The sequence below is a fragment of the Papilio xuthus genome, unplaced genomic scaffold (genome assembly GCF_000836235.2).
Source record: "Papilio xuthus unplaced genomic scaffold, Pxut_1.1 DF826115.1, whole genome shotgun sequence".
Taxonomy (NCBI): domain Eukaryota; kingdom Metazoa; phylum Arthropoda; class Insecta; order Lepidoptera; family Papilionidae; genus Papilio; species Papilio xuthus.
Window position 1 is genome coordinate 728,163 of NW_013532534.1, and position 13,042 is coordinate 741,204.

Sequence of the window (13,042 nt, forward strand, 5' to 3'; positions counted from 1 at the left end):
ATTATTGTTCAAATCCTGACAAGATAAACTATATACAAAAGACATAATTTGAATATGTACATATTTTACACTTATTACATTTAAATAATACTTTATTACTTATAATATAAAAATTATGTTCAGTGAAAAGTGAATTATTAATTAAGTTACAACACTTGGGTGTGGAACTTTATACTTTTCTGTTTTTTTCTCTAGGTAGGTTGCGTTCAAAGGAACTGGCGGACGCGGGCGTCACGGGGCGCGGGGTGCAGGTTGCGGGGGGCGGCCGGAATTAAGAGGGAGTCGGGGGGACCCGCCCTGGAAACCGAGAGGAGTTTTAACCAATTAATTTTGTTCCTCAACGCAAACTCCGCTATATAATAAGGTATAAGTAGGCATTAACTGAGGCGCGCCGATAGCCGGCCGGGCCGGGGGCGCAGCGCCTTCTTCTTGCCTCTTATAACGATGTTTTATTTCTTGTTAAGCTCTCCGTTTCTCCACTTTTAATATTTAATGGCATTTTCATGGCTCATGTTTATAGCGCACTTACGAATTCACAACATCATTGAAGTATGTTTTATCGGCTTTATTGTTGTCCGATGGCGCACTAACAAAAGTTACGATTGCATAACATTAACATCTCCAAACCTTAACGGTAATATTTGCGCGACTGGTAACTGTCAATAGATAGCCAAATCACTTCTCATTATACAAATTATGAGATTACTCACATTAGTCTATAATTTTTACTACAAAATTAAAACAAAATATGTAATCGCTGAAGTAGATAAAGCATTCAAGTTTTATAACACCTGCGTAAGAAAGATAGTCACTATCTGCTGCCACATGGCATCGCTCGTGCTCTCGTCTTCGTAAATAACGCCTCTTCCGCGGAATTACATAATTAAAGAAAGCAACACATGCTTCATAAAACACCCACCTTCCCTCGGGCGGACCCGTGACTAAACACCGAAAAGGGTTCCCTTCTCCCGTTCGCCTGGAGTGATTTAAAAATACAACTGTCGACAAAAACATCGCACTGTCGACTCGCGGGTGCGAGCTCCTCGACGCGTCTCTTAAAAATATTCCTTAACAAACGGTATTGTGTTAAAAAACAGAAACGCACCCGAAAAAAACAAACCGCAAAGTGCGGTAAAAAACTTAAACAGCACGCGAGTACGACGAAACACCCTTTCCCTTTTGGGCGACGCGAGCTACGTTTTTTATATTCGTGGGGTTGAATTTTTTACCGCGATGCCACGTATAAATTAATAAATGAACGTGCTCATAATCTGCCGCTCGGAACACTTTCGGCTTTGTTACTTTTTATAATAGCTGAGTCTTCATTTGTTTTTGTGTGTAAGAGGAAACGGAGCCTCGCCATTGATTAAGGTACTGGCGGCAGTGACAGGTGGCGATTGAACCCTTGTTTCTGCCTTCCAAATGTAATATGCAAAAAATATTTATGACTACGCCATATATAATTAAATGGTAGTACGAAATGTTATATATTTAGTCACTCATTCGATGGTTTTTGTAAAATCTTCAAATGAATCACCTTCTCCATATTGAATAGACCAAGATACTATTTATTACAAGTAGTACAATTGTGCCGTCGGCAAATACCTTGTCATACTAATAGCAACTCCGTAACGAAAAATCCGCTCAGGAGGAAAAGAAAATCAATCGACGTTCGTATTTATTTAAAATATTAAACATGTTTACGTCGATCGTATGAGATATAACATGATCCAACAACAATAACCGTGGGTTTCTGACACCAAAATCCCCGTTTAAAATATATTGTTATGTACATATGTTCTATCAAAAGCAGGGATGACGATATGTTTTATACAGATAATTTGGTCTCGGAAACCCATGGTGCAATTAAATTGAACCCATTTTAGAGTGTAAATTCTCAAATACTGTATGAAATAGGTTTTGTTTTCCAAGATTCAAATTACTGTATAGTCAAATTTAAATACTTATACTTTTGAATTCCAACAAGCATCTGTTGCATCAAAGAAAAATACGGAAGGAAACAGTTTTTTTTTTAAAACGCATAAGAAAGTTTTCGTCAGCATTCTGATGATTTAAAATACTTCGTACATAGTATTTGAATAAAAAGATAAACCAAACGTTTTTAAGTAATATGCAGTAATATAAATAATTATTTCAGTTAGTTTTACTTTTCCATTTATTAACCTACGCATTGTAAATATCATTGTTAACTTTTATTATTTACTATTTGTACGTAACATCATGCTATTGCCACTTGTTGGACAATTAATGCTATATGTAGCGTTATTACACTGATCCTTTAAAAGTGCAAAAGACTGAGATTAATTTTATCTACTATCACTAACACCTCACACTGGTTGCGGTCCCGTGGCATAACCTACCTTAGACTACGTGTTGTAGGGGTTGGCGTAATATTGTAAATAAAAGTGTCACTTACCAACTTGATGTCCCGTTTACCGCCTGCAGGAGCCTGGTTACTCTGCCGGTGTCAATCGAGTCAAATCCAGTCAGCGTACCAATAATTGCTGTCCTCCTGATGAACCCGATATACCGCTTCCCTTAAGAGCACTATAGGCTTTTTGAACCTAACGCGACACCGTAAACGCTTAAGCGATGTCCGATGTGCTACTCTTTCCTCCTCCGGCCCGCACCCAATTGTAACAGTAACGGATTTTTAACTACCCGCTTGTGCGGGTAAAAGGAGTATTAATTTAAACTACCTACATTGATAGCTGCCAAATTCTAAAGGTCATTTAACATGTCAACATCGCAACTATACCGAATAATTACTTAAATGTTAATTAACTATCTTTAAATGAAAAAGTTAAAAAATTATTGATTTATTGATACAAGCATGACAGTAAAAAGAGAATGACACTACAATACGTCTATGGTACAGTTTGAATGGAGAAAAAGCAACAGTTCGCGTCAATAGAGAAGTATCGGAGGTAAGCAAATATTCTGAATGAATCGGTCACACAATGCATTGCATTATTTGTGCTGTTGTGTCGCGTTCGAGATGCACGTGTGCGATCTCTCGAGACATCGAGAGCTGCATCGATATAACTACAATCAATTATTACGCTCTATATACCTACCCTTTTTTATTTCTATAAGTCTTAAAGAGTTACGAGAGTCATCGAACTATTGTGTCAAGAATACTCGATTATTAACGTTAGTTTGCATCGTTGACATTCAAATAGAGTTTGAAATACATCGCAATCGCAAGTCAAGTAATATATGCTGTGTTGTTCGTAGCATTTTCCAAATCAGAAATCGCAAAAAAACTTTTTTACATTTTGTTTCTTATTAATTCAGTGACTATGTCAATGAGTCTAAAGTCTGAATTTTTTATTAAAAAGATGCATTTCATTATCAAAAGCCCGTATTTGATACTTCTGTACTAGTCCTAGGGTCACTTTTGAGCTACCATGTTTCGCTACGCGCCACATATTCTATGCAACATTATATTCGTGATCACAAAAAGTGTTTATTTTCTCGGAATGATGTCGCGAATTCGTCCCCGTACTCGAGCGCGAGGTGGCGTAATAAAAAATCCACCCGCGCCGTCACACACCGTAGCATTTATTTTGATAGTGAGCTCGGTTAACCGCCGTCCATTGTCACGGGGACGTTTGATTATTGATTTTTACGCTAAATAATCCCTTTCTCAAAACCACCATTGAATGCAATTATAAGTTTCTTGAAAATATTTCCGCGCACAAAAGCCTAAAGCTACACATTGTCATTAATAACGCGTATAGAACTTGTCTCGATTCAGCGACAAGATTCCTCTTCGTGTAGTCATCACACTTTATCATCGTTTACTCATAAGTGTAGTTCGAAATATTCTTAACAAAAATCTCATTGGAACGCAAAAATTTTGTTTCACACAATTATAAATGTTATCTTATATTTGTACATAGAAATATCTGTAATTCACGTACGATGATACACGAAATTTAATTAATGAAACAAAGGAGGTATGCACTTAACTTTTAATGTTAATATTATTATATTTTTTAGAACTATATTTTTGGAAAATTATATAAATAATATTTAACCTAAAAACAATGTATATATTCCACGAATTTTCGCAGAGATGGAAGAGTGTCATAGACAAAATAAATAACTTTTTTCACTACTGAATCATGTACGTAAAGTTGTTTACTGTCTGGCTTTAATCCTTTAATCTGGCGAGTATCGCTACTGTGGCGGTGTTTCTTACAAAGGCTAATAGATACAAGTGTTACAAAACTATTTCACGACACTTTCGTTGCCGAATAACAAACAAACAAGTCTGTTTGTGTCCAAACCGAATTGTTTAAAGCAACAACGCGCGGCTACTGGGTTTGTTTGCATTTAATCCGTTTGTGATGTCCTTTCTTAGATGCTCGAATAATAGATACAAAGTGTTTGACCGACCGTGTAATGCATGTAGTTTTTGCTTAATCTTTCAGATGAAAGCCGGTGCCCAGTGTTACCTAAAAACTATTTTTTTTTTCATTTTGGCCGCTATTTATTACAGTATTTAGAACATATTGAATTATGCGTCTTATTCAGTAGTTCCGGGGTAAAGACATGCAATTGATATAAAATTAACAGTTTTCTAAAACATGAAAATCTCTAGAAACCAAATAGCCTTAGGTTGGATTTTTTTGAGATACGATTTTTTCTCCGAAATAGAATAATAACGTTGAATAACCCTCCCCCTTTCCGATATGTCTCACTAATATTATAAATGCGAATGTTTAGATGACTGGATAAATGGATTGAAGTTTGGTATTAGGTACGTCCAGAACAGCTCAACGGCTCTCGATAAAATTTGGTATAGATGGAAAACAAATAGGTTACAAATGAAGTCGATGTTTGTTGAAGTGGAGCAAGTTTAATTATATTATTTTCCTATTATAATCTGTTTTAAATTTCTTAGAATCGTTTCCTTCCATCACGTTTTATTTTCTCGGTAAAATTTATTGAAAAAGAACTCGTAGAAGTGTTTCTTGTGATCATGAAACTCTATCCGAGCGAAATCAGATCCGAACAGATTCTTTGAGAAAAGCTTTGCAAGATAATAAATGAAATTAAGGTAAAGAGAGACTAGACCATCTTTACGTTTCATAACAAAATAAAGGAATTTTTTACTAATCCAAAGAAATAAACAAAGTTCAAGCTTAATATTAAAAGAAAATAATCTTATAATGCTCAATCAAGGCTTACTACATAAGGAAGTATGATTTCCTGCTGAAACTAATACATCCTGAACGTATTTACTCGATACATATTTAGTCTGATTATGGTTATTTTTGTATTGTTACTATTTCTCTAGAGACATCGTTTCATAAATCATGAACACATAAGAGAATGGGAAAATTAAGTACATTATTACATTTATTTAACCAGACGGGTAACCACTTCAATCTACCTGGTAACTGCACTTAGACACAAAAACGTTGGACAGCGGCAAAAGGGGCAATTTTTTAAAACTTATAAAAAAGACACAACAAAGGATTTGATAGAACGAGTGTTCGCGAAATAACGGGTCTGCAACTTGATAATCTTAACACCTTGATGTATGTGGGTTAGTAGAATGTGCAATTCTGTAAAATGTTTAATTTTTTGTCGTTGTCGAACATAAATCGAACGGGTGTTGCGTCGGAGGAATCTGACACCATCCGGTTACGTGTTCGAACGCTAACAGTGTTAACACTTCACTAAAATGATGTATAAAATAGCAAATATAATGCATGTTCTTCGCCTTTCATAAGTTCAAATGGTATATAACAGACATCCATTTTAGTGGCGGATTATTTAACTACTAATCGATTTTTACTTTTTTCCTAAGTTTTTAAGAGTTTGTTAAATCACATTTTTAAATGTAACATAACTCATGAATAAGATTATAAACGGCGACTGAAAAGACCGATTTATGCCAAACAGTGCATTTCCAAAAGAAATGATAAAAAGATCCCAATTTAATAGTGAAACCGTACACAACATAAAAGTATTTTAAAAAGTACGGAAATGGAATAAAAGAATCAACGACCTTGAACGAAAGTAAAAATCAATAGCGTAAAGAGCCACAAGTGCACTTTTATGGCATCAGCTGATGTGTCCCAAAGAGTTCAATGCACTTTCTATTGTTCTCGACTGTCAGGCCATAGAAAAAAATATTCATCTCAACAAAAAAATGTGACGACCCATAGAAAAAAAATTCAACCCTTCCGAAGTCGCGTGGCAGGTACCCCATACACAACCCTTTACAAAAAGGCTTATAAAAAACACTCTGGGACGTGAAGGGGTTAAAAAAGGGTAGCTATTACGCATGCGCCACATGGGATCACTGCCCTCGTTTTATATTTTGAAATTTTACAATCCATTCATCTAGCTGTCAAGTTTTTTAAAATTGGAATTGCTTTTATTTAATTAAAAAGAAAAACAAGATTAAGGTATAATAATTACTGATAATAATCATACGTTTTCTTGTAGCAAGAAGTACTTTGTAACCCGAAGTTCAAAATATACATTAACATGCACAATTATTATCAAGGCAAATAAGTATATTGTACAATAAGTAACCAAACATGCTTAAAATTAAAGGAATAGGTCCCTTTCTGGGATTAATTAATATGATATTCCTTTGCATACATTTTCACAGAAAACAAAGGCAGATTTAGTACTTATGAATAAAGCCGTATTATGTTTATATACAATTGTTCCTCGACATTAATTCCAACAAAAACCTATACTCAACTAGATAAAGAGAAATTCCTATATGATATACGATACTTTCAAACTGATCGAATTAATAACGCGATTCGTCTTTGATGCGTAGGTAGTTATCTGGTCTATGCTTGGTATCTTCGGCCATTGTGTCGGCCTCCATTGTTCACAGGTCACTAGCGACGCGTACTGAATACTTTTGGCAATGTTGATGTCATCTTACTTGGCAGACAACAAACTTCATTAATGTAAAAAGTACGTTGGATAAAAAACTTCTAACAATAGTTCCAATGCCGTACAATATTTACCTAGTGCTAAAAGTAAATAGTAATATTTTGATGTTATGTAGTAATGACCTGCTACGCATCGTAGCGGAATACAATTGTCGTTATATAGTTAACTGTAAACATCTCAGAATCGATTTCTAGCTTTTATGAAATAGGTATAAAGTTTAAATATTATTTTATATTTAGTCGATCGATGTAACGATGGGCTACAGAATACAATACAATTCTTAATTTTTACGGAGGCGCAAAATCAAGTCTATTTTATTTGTTGGGCGAAGTAATAATAAATAATATAAGCATTCATTTCTTGAACTCCTCATACAAATTATTAAAATGCTACAAAATATACAATTACTTTAACGACAAACGCACATAATTCGATAATAACACAAACAGTTGTAGCAAAAACACGAACACGTCTACTAAATAACGCAGTGAAACTATAATTAACAAAGATAAATATCGTTTATTACTCCTAGAAAAGTCGATTAGAAAAAACTACCCCTTTCACCCCACAATTTGTAACCCGTACAGTGGGCGCCGCTCCGCACGGTACACATAAAAACGAACGTGGGCTCACCGATGTGGAATAGGCTTTCATTTATAAATTTTCATAATTTCACAAAAAAACTTTAATTATTAACTTTAAACTTGAAGAATCAGTTCCGTGATTCTAATATTTATTATATTATGTTAGTTTGTTCAAACTGTTTTAAATACTTTTAATAACTTGAATAAAACTCAGACTATGTTAATAAAATTATAACATTTTTAAACTGCTCCAGAGACTGGAATTACATAATTTTTTTGTTTACTGCCAGTTGTAATAAACATTCATTGTATTAAAAAATAACGCCGTTTCCATGTTTTCCGACTATGAAAATAAATGTTACAGTTACATAACGTTTTTCCATAATAATAGAATCATTATCGAAAACAGAAGAGCGGGCAGCTGATTTATTAGACGATAATGGTCTCTGTCATAAATAGATTTTTTTAAGCTAATGTTTTTTTTGACGCACGCGTGCACTCGGACACCCGGCTTGTGTGGGGATTATTTTTTTTAACATTTATTTTTTATTTTCACTGCTTAAATTAAATTATTTTATCTATAATGAAATTTTTAAACTAGTATCTTAGTGATCGCTGAAAATGAAGTGTTTCATAACGATGGGTGATAGTTGAAAATCTGAACATAGGCAAAAAATTATGTACCTGAAAAGATAATATGATGTGATTTAAATCACAAACTATACGTTATAACTTTTAACCTAGATATAATTTTGAATTTGTGAGAAGTCAAAACCTGACTATTTGTTAGTCTTACTATATTGGCATGATACTTTAATCAAAATTAAACAAAAGAATATTGTCAAATCTGTACATTTAAATTCGCTTTTATAAGTTAAAATTGCTTAAGTTAGATATTGTTATCAAAAACTAATGTCACTGGCACATGTGAGTCGACCTTGACTAATTCACGCGCGCCGAATAGCAATGATCTCGGGTGATTTATAGTGGTCACTGCGATCAAATATTGGCAACATTGAAGAGTGGACTGCGCGGCAAGCGTGGCCAATACATTCCACACACGCGTCATTACGCTACCACGGCCAAGTGAACGCTTAAAACGGACTTAAAAATTCAGCGATTCCCTGTTGAAAAAAAGAGTTAATATTGATCGTAGATTTCTCATCGTGGGGTGCAGCGGCCGGCTGAGTCACCCCACGGTTTTTTACTCACCCTAAGTTATATTTTTTGTAAAACCCCCTACACCCTCCCGGCCCGCTTTAAAGGATGAGTAGTCTCTATGGAAACGGCTCGATCTAATTTATAGGCGGGTGAAAGTACGGATTGCTTAATTAAGAATTTAAAATGTGTCTACCGTTGTAATTAATTAAAAAAAATGTAGAAAAGAAACCGTTTGTAGGGTCCAAACGATCTTGGCAATTTTGATAATAATTATTTTTAAAATTATTGACATTATGTAATTTTTGTTCTATGTCTCTACTACTTATACTAACCACTACTTATACTAACGTCGTTAAAATATTTAGTGTGAAAAAAACAAAAAAGTTGAAAACTTACATTAAATATACTAAAGCTACAATATAGCTTTATAAAATGTTTAAAAAATATTCGGTATGCAAAATAGGAATGCTATTCACTTTCGTGGCAGAGATATTAACGATATGACAGAGGACGGTTTATGAATACGCAAGGGTTGTGAGCTCGCGAGCGGTGGGTCGGCGCGGCACAGTGAGGGCACGCGCGGGTTAAAAAACTGTGGGTCACGGCCGCGCCGGCGTCAGTTGCGCCCTTTTTGTGGCTACGAGTGCTCGTTCTTCGTGTACGTACAAACAAGGCGCCGGCGCAGATCAACTATACAAAAATCGGTGAGAAAATCTCTATATTTTCATAATTAGTAGATTTGATGATATGAAATCTAACGGTCGCGACCCAAGACCCTACTTCTAGCAAGTCTCCATGTTAATTTCGTTAAAGAGATACGATGAAAGTTAGTTACTTTCAAATAGTTACCCCATGGTACATTTAAACCTTAATAAAAACAGGCGCAATTTGCGATGTTTAAGTATCGACCTGCGTGTGATGCTTGCAATAATTATATATTGAAATAAATGTTAGTATATGTACAGATATATTTAGGACATGTAAAATAAGCTTGCAATTCGCATTCCATTGAAGCCTCATTACATTTCCGTACTGACATCAATTACAATAATGGGAAAAATTCTGAAATAATTATTAAACGTATTTCGGGGATGGAACAGATTTAACAAATTTTATTGCAGTATCTTCATGCTTACGATTTTGGTACTTTCAAGAGTAGAGGCGTTTGATATTTGTAAAACACTTGCTACGATTTCACAATACGAAAACTGGGTGAAGTAAGGAGAAGATTTTACTTCTATTAGACTTTGTTTTAAAAAGAAATCAAACTCTTTACATAGTTGATAAAGTGATAAGCCTTGCGTCGATTTAGCACATTTGATGATAAAAATAATAACAATTAATCCCGTTGGTTTGACAGAAAAAACAATGGCGACGATGATGTGTAATGAGCCATAAAGAAGAAAACGATACGTAGAGCAAGGCGTAGGCAAAAAGGGCGCGTTCGGGGCTAGGCAGGCGTGCGGGCGGAGGTGCAAGGAAATGGCGGGAGAGCTAAATTAATTTGCGCGCTCCCGCCAAACAAAGGCACGCTAATGGAACGCGGCGAATGGAAAAAATGCCACCGTCCGCTTTCCGGAGACTTATTTTTTTGCCGTCCTACAAATAAAACCTTTGACTTTCCCAAATGAATAACATTACACCCGTCGAAGTTTGTCAACGGCTCGCTTTTGTCCTGATTTAATGACAAGAAAAAGAATGAGTGTGGACTTAATAAATTATTCTACAGAGTTCTAACTTATTTTCGATGTAGACATATCAGCTAATAAAGTTGTAATCTGAGCAAACATTACTTTTAAAAATTGTTTTCTTAAAGTAGGTAAGATACTTAAGACTTATACCTCAGGATAGCTGTAACATGACCGGCAACTAGAGATACCTACTGATATTTTTTTACCAACTGAAATACATATATTACATTATGTAGGTTCTATATAATTACATGAGTTACGAAATCATAAAATATGAACTTATTAAATGTCGTTTAATTATAAGAAGGTTTAATGAAATATTCTGCACTTTCTGTATGCAAATACGAATGTCGTTGTAATTTAATGTAGTGCTATCTCGCAGATCGCCAGTCAGGAGTCGCGGGCCATGAGCTTCCGGGAACAATGAGCGATGTTTATCTAGACGTGCTCTCTGAGCAGCCATTTTGTCAAATTAATGCGTCCTCCATTACGGCAGCAGCGCGATTTATGCGTGTCCAATTAAAAGTTCGGAGCGTTGAAGACTCCAAATTAGTGGAATTCGCGCACATTTATCAAGACATCAGATTCGCCTCGCGCTCCGCGAAACTCCCAAATTTAAATTAGAGACGATTTTTACAGCTACCTCCCGTGGGGGGAAGGGGGACGCTACCCTTTCCTTATAACGAGGAAGGCCTCATGCATTTTTATGTGCTTCTTTTTTCGCCGGCGTTTTAAACAAGGGGGTGAGCAAAGGGGGTACCGGGGGTGAACTTTTTTATTCGCGTCTTGATAAGTTAGGGTTGAAATTAGACGTTCGAGTTTCGTTCGCGGAATTCATAATGACTAAAATTAATAAGTTTTTCTTTGGAGGGTGCTCCGCCCTGAGCCGACGCGGCACGGCTTCATCGATACTTTTGTTTCGCCCCGAGACGTGACTCTGAGTGGACTGTAATGTTTAAAGCTTTTGTTATACCACTATAACTATACAAGACATTACTCTTGTAAAATCTTTTGTGTCTTTGGAAAATGATTAAAATATTTTTACTTTAATTTTATCGACTGTCATATCAAAATAATCTAATTTTAGAAACTAGCTTAAAAATAATATTAGTTTATTTGTAATTAAAATTGCAAAGGTTTTTTTACTGTTATAATTTCCTATTAAATTTCAATTTCTCTTTGTACATATCTAAACAAGAAACATATAAGTACCTACATTTCAAAACGAATTGAAATCAATTTTATTGTAACTTAAAATTCCACGCAGATGGCAATAAACGGGAGCTTATGAAATTGTTATGCTTAATTGATATTCGTCTCACTATTCTCTTTTTTTATAATTTCTAATTTAATTTACTATAGAGATATTGCATTGCCCTACTGGCTATAGCATATATAAAATGTTTTTGTCTCTATAGTGATAAGATAGGAATACAAGTTTTTAAAACTTCGGATGTAAGAATTCCTATGAAACAAAAGGTTGTGGAAGATCTCAGCGTTAAGTACATATGTGTCAGGAAAACTTGTTCGCATGTAAACACATGAGCACACTTGTTGCTCATGAGCGGGCATGCGCGCTCACGTGTCGTCACCCGCCTCCGCCTCCACCCCCGCCCCTACCCTCGCCTGTCGCAAAGCATCTGTATGCCTGTAACGCATGTTTATTCTTGCATGTCTTCATTATGTCGCATCTTAGTTTCCGCGTTACTACTACCAACTATCATATTCTTAATCAAATATGATTGATTAGAAAAATAGTACAATTACAAAAAAGACGTTAAAGGAAGTTGTTTTGTTACAAATTTAAGAACATTTTTAAACAACTACTACTAAATGCTTACTAATGGTTGGATGTTTGTTAAAAGGTATATAGACAACGGTTTAACTTATCCCAATGAAATTTGGTATAGATGTAAAAGATGTCTTAAAAACACATAGTCTGAAAAACACACACAAATTAAGTTATATATTTTAATTCCTCGCGGACGGTAGTTCACAAATAACAATCATAAATTATACTGTTTTGATTATTTCTTTCGAGTTTAATAATTAAGTATGCTGGGGAATTCTCTCATAAATTGAAATCGGATCGCACCGATGAAGTCAGATTTCAGCAATTATATCGGAACGAGGCAGTCATTAGGCCAATTAATCTGTGCGCTACCGAGGCCCGCGGGGCGGGCGGTGCGGAGCGGAGGGGTGCGGGGCCGGAGGATGGTATTATAATTCGCGACTAATAAGGTCGTTAACAACGTGCATTAAAACAAAACAAACAAGAGCGCTGAGCAGCGAGCGGCGCGGGCGACGGCGGCGGGCGCCATCCTTCCTCGAATCCGTGTCATTAATTTACGTAATGCGTAGGTACGCGCTATCCCCAAATATTTAAGAAGCCTCCTCCGGGAGCGCCCGCTCCTCCACTATCGCGCCCCCGCGTCCCCCGCCAGCCGCCCACCGCCCGCCCGCCGAGAATTATGGCGGCCGCCTTGTAATTATATTTTTTAATTTATCTTCCTTAGCGAATACAATGGAGGCGCCACCCCGCCACCGGAGCGCTTCCTTCTCATGCTGAATATTGTATCAGGCCGCTGAAAAAAGGAAAGAACGCTTTAATTACAAGCGAGAGCGCGGCCGGCATTAAGCCTTAAATAT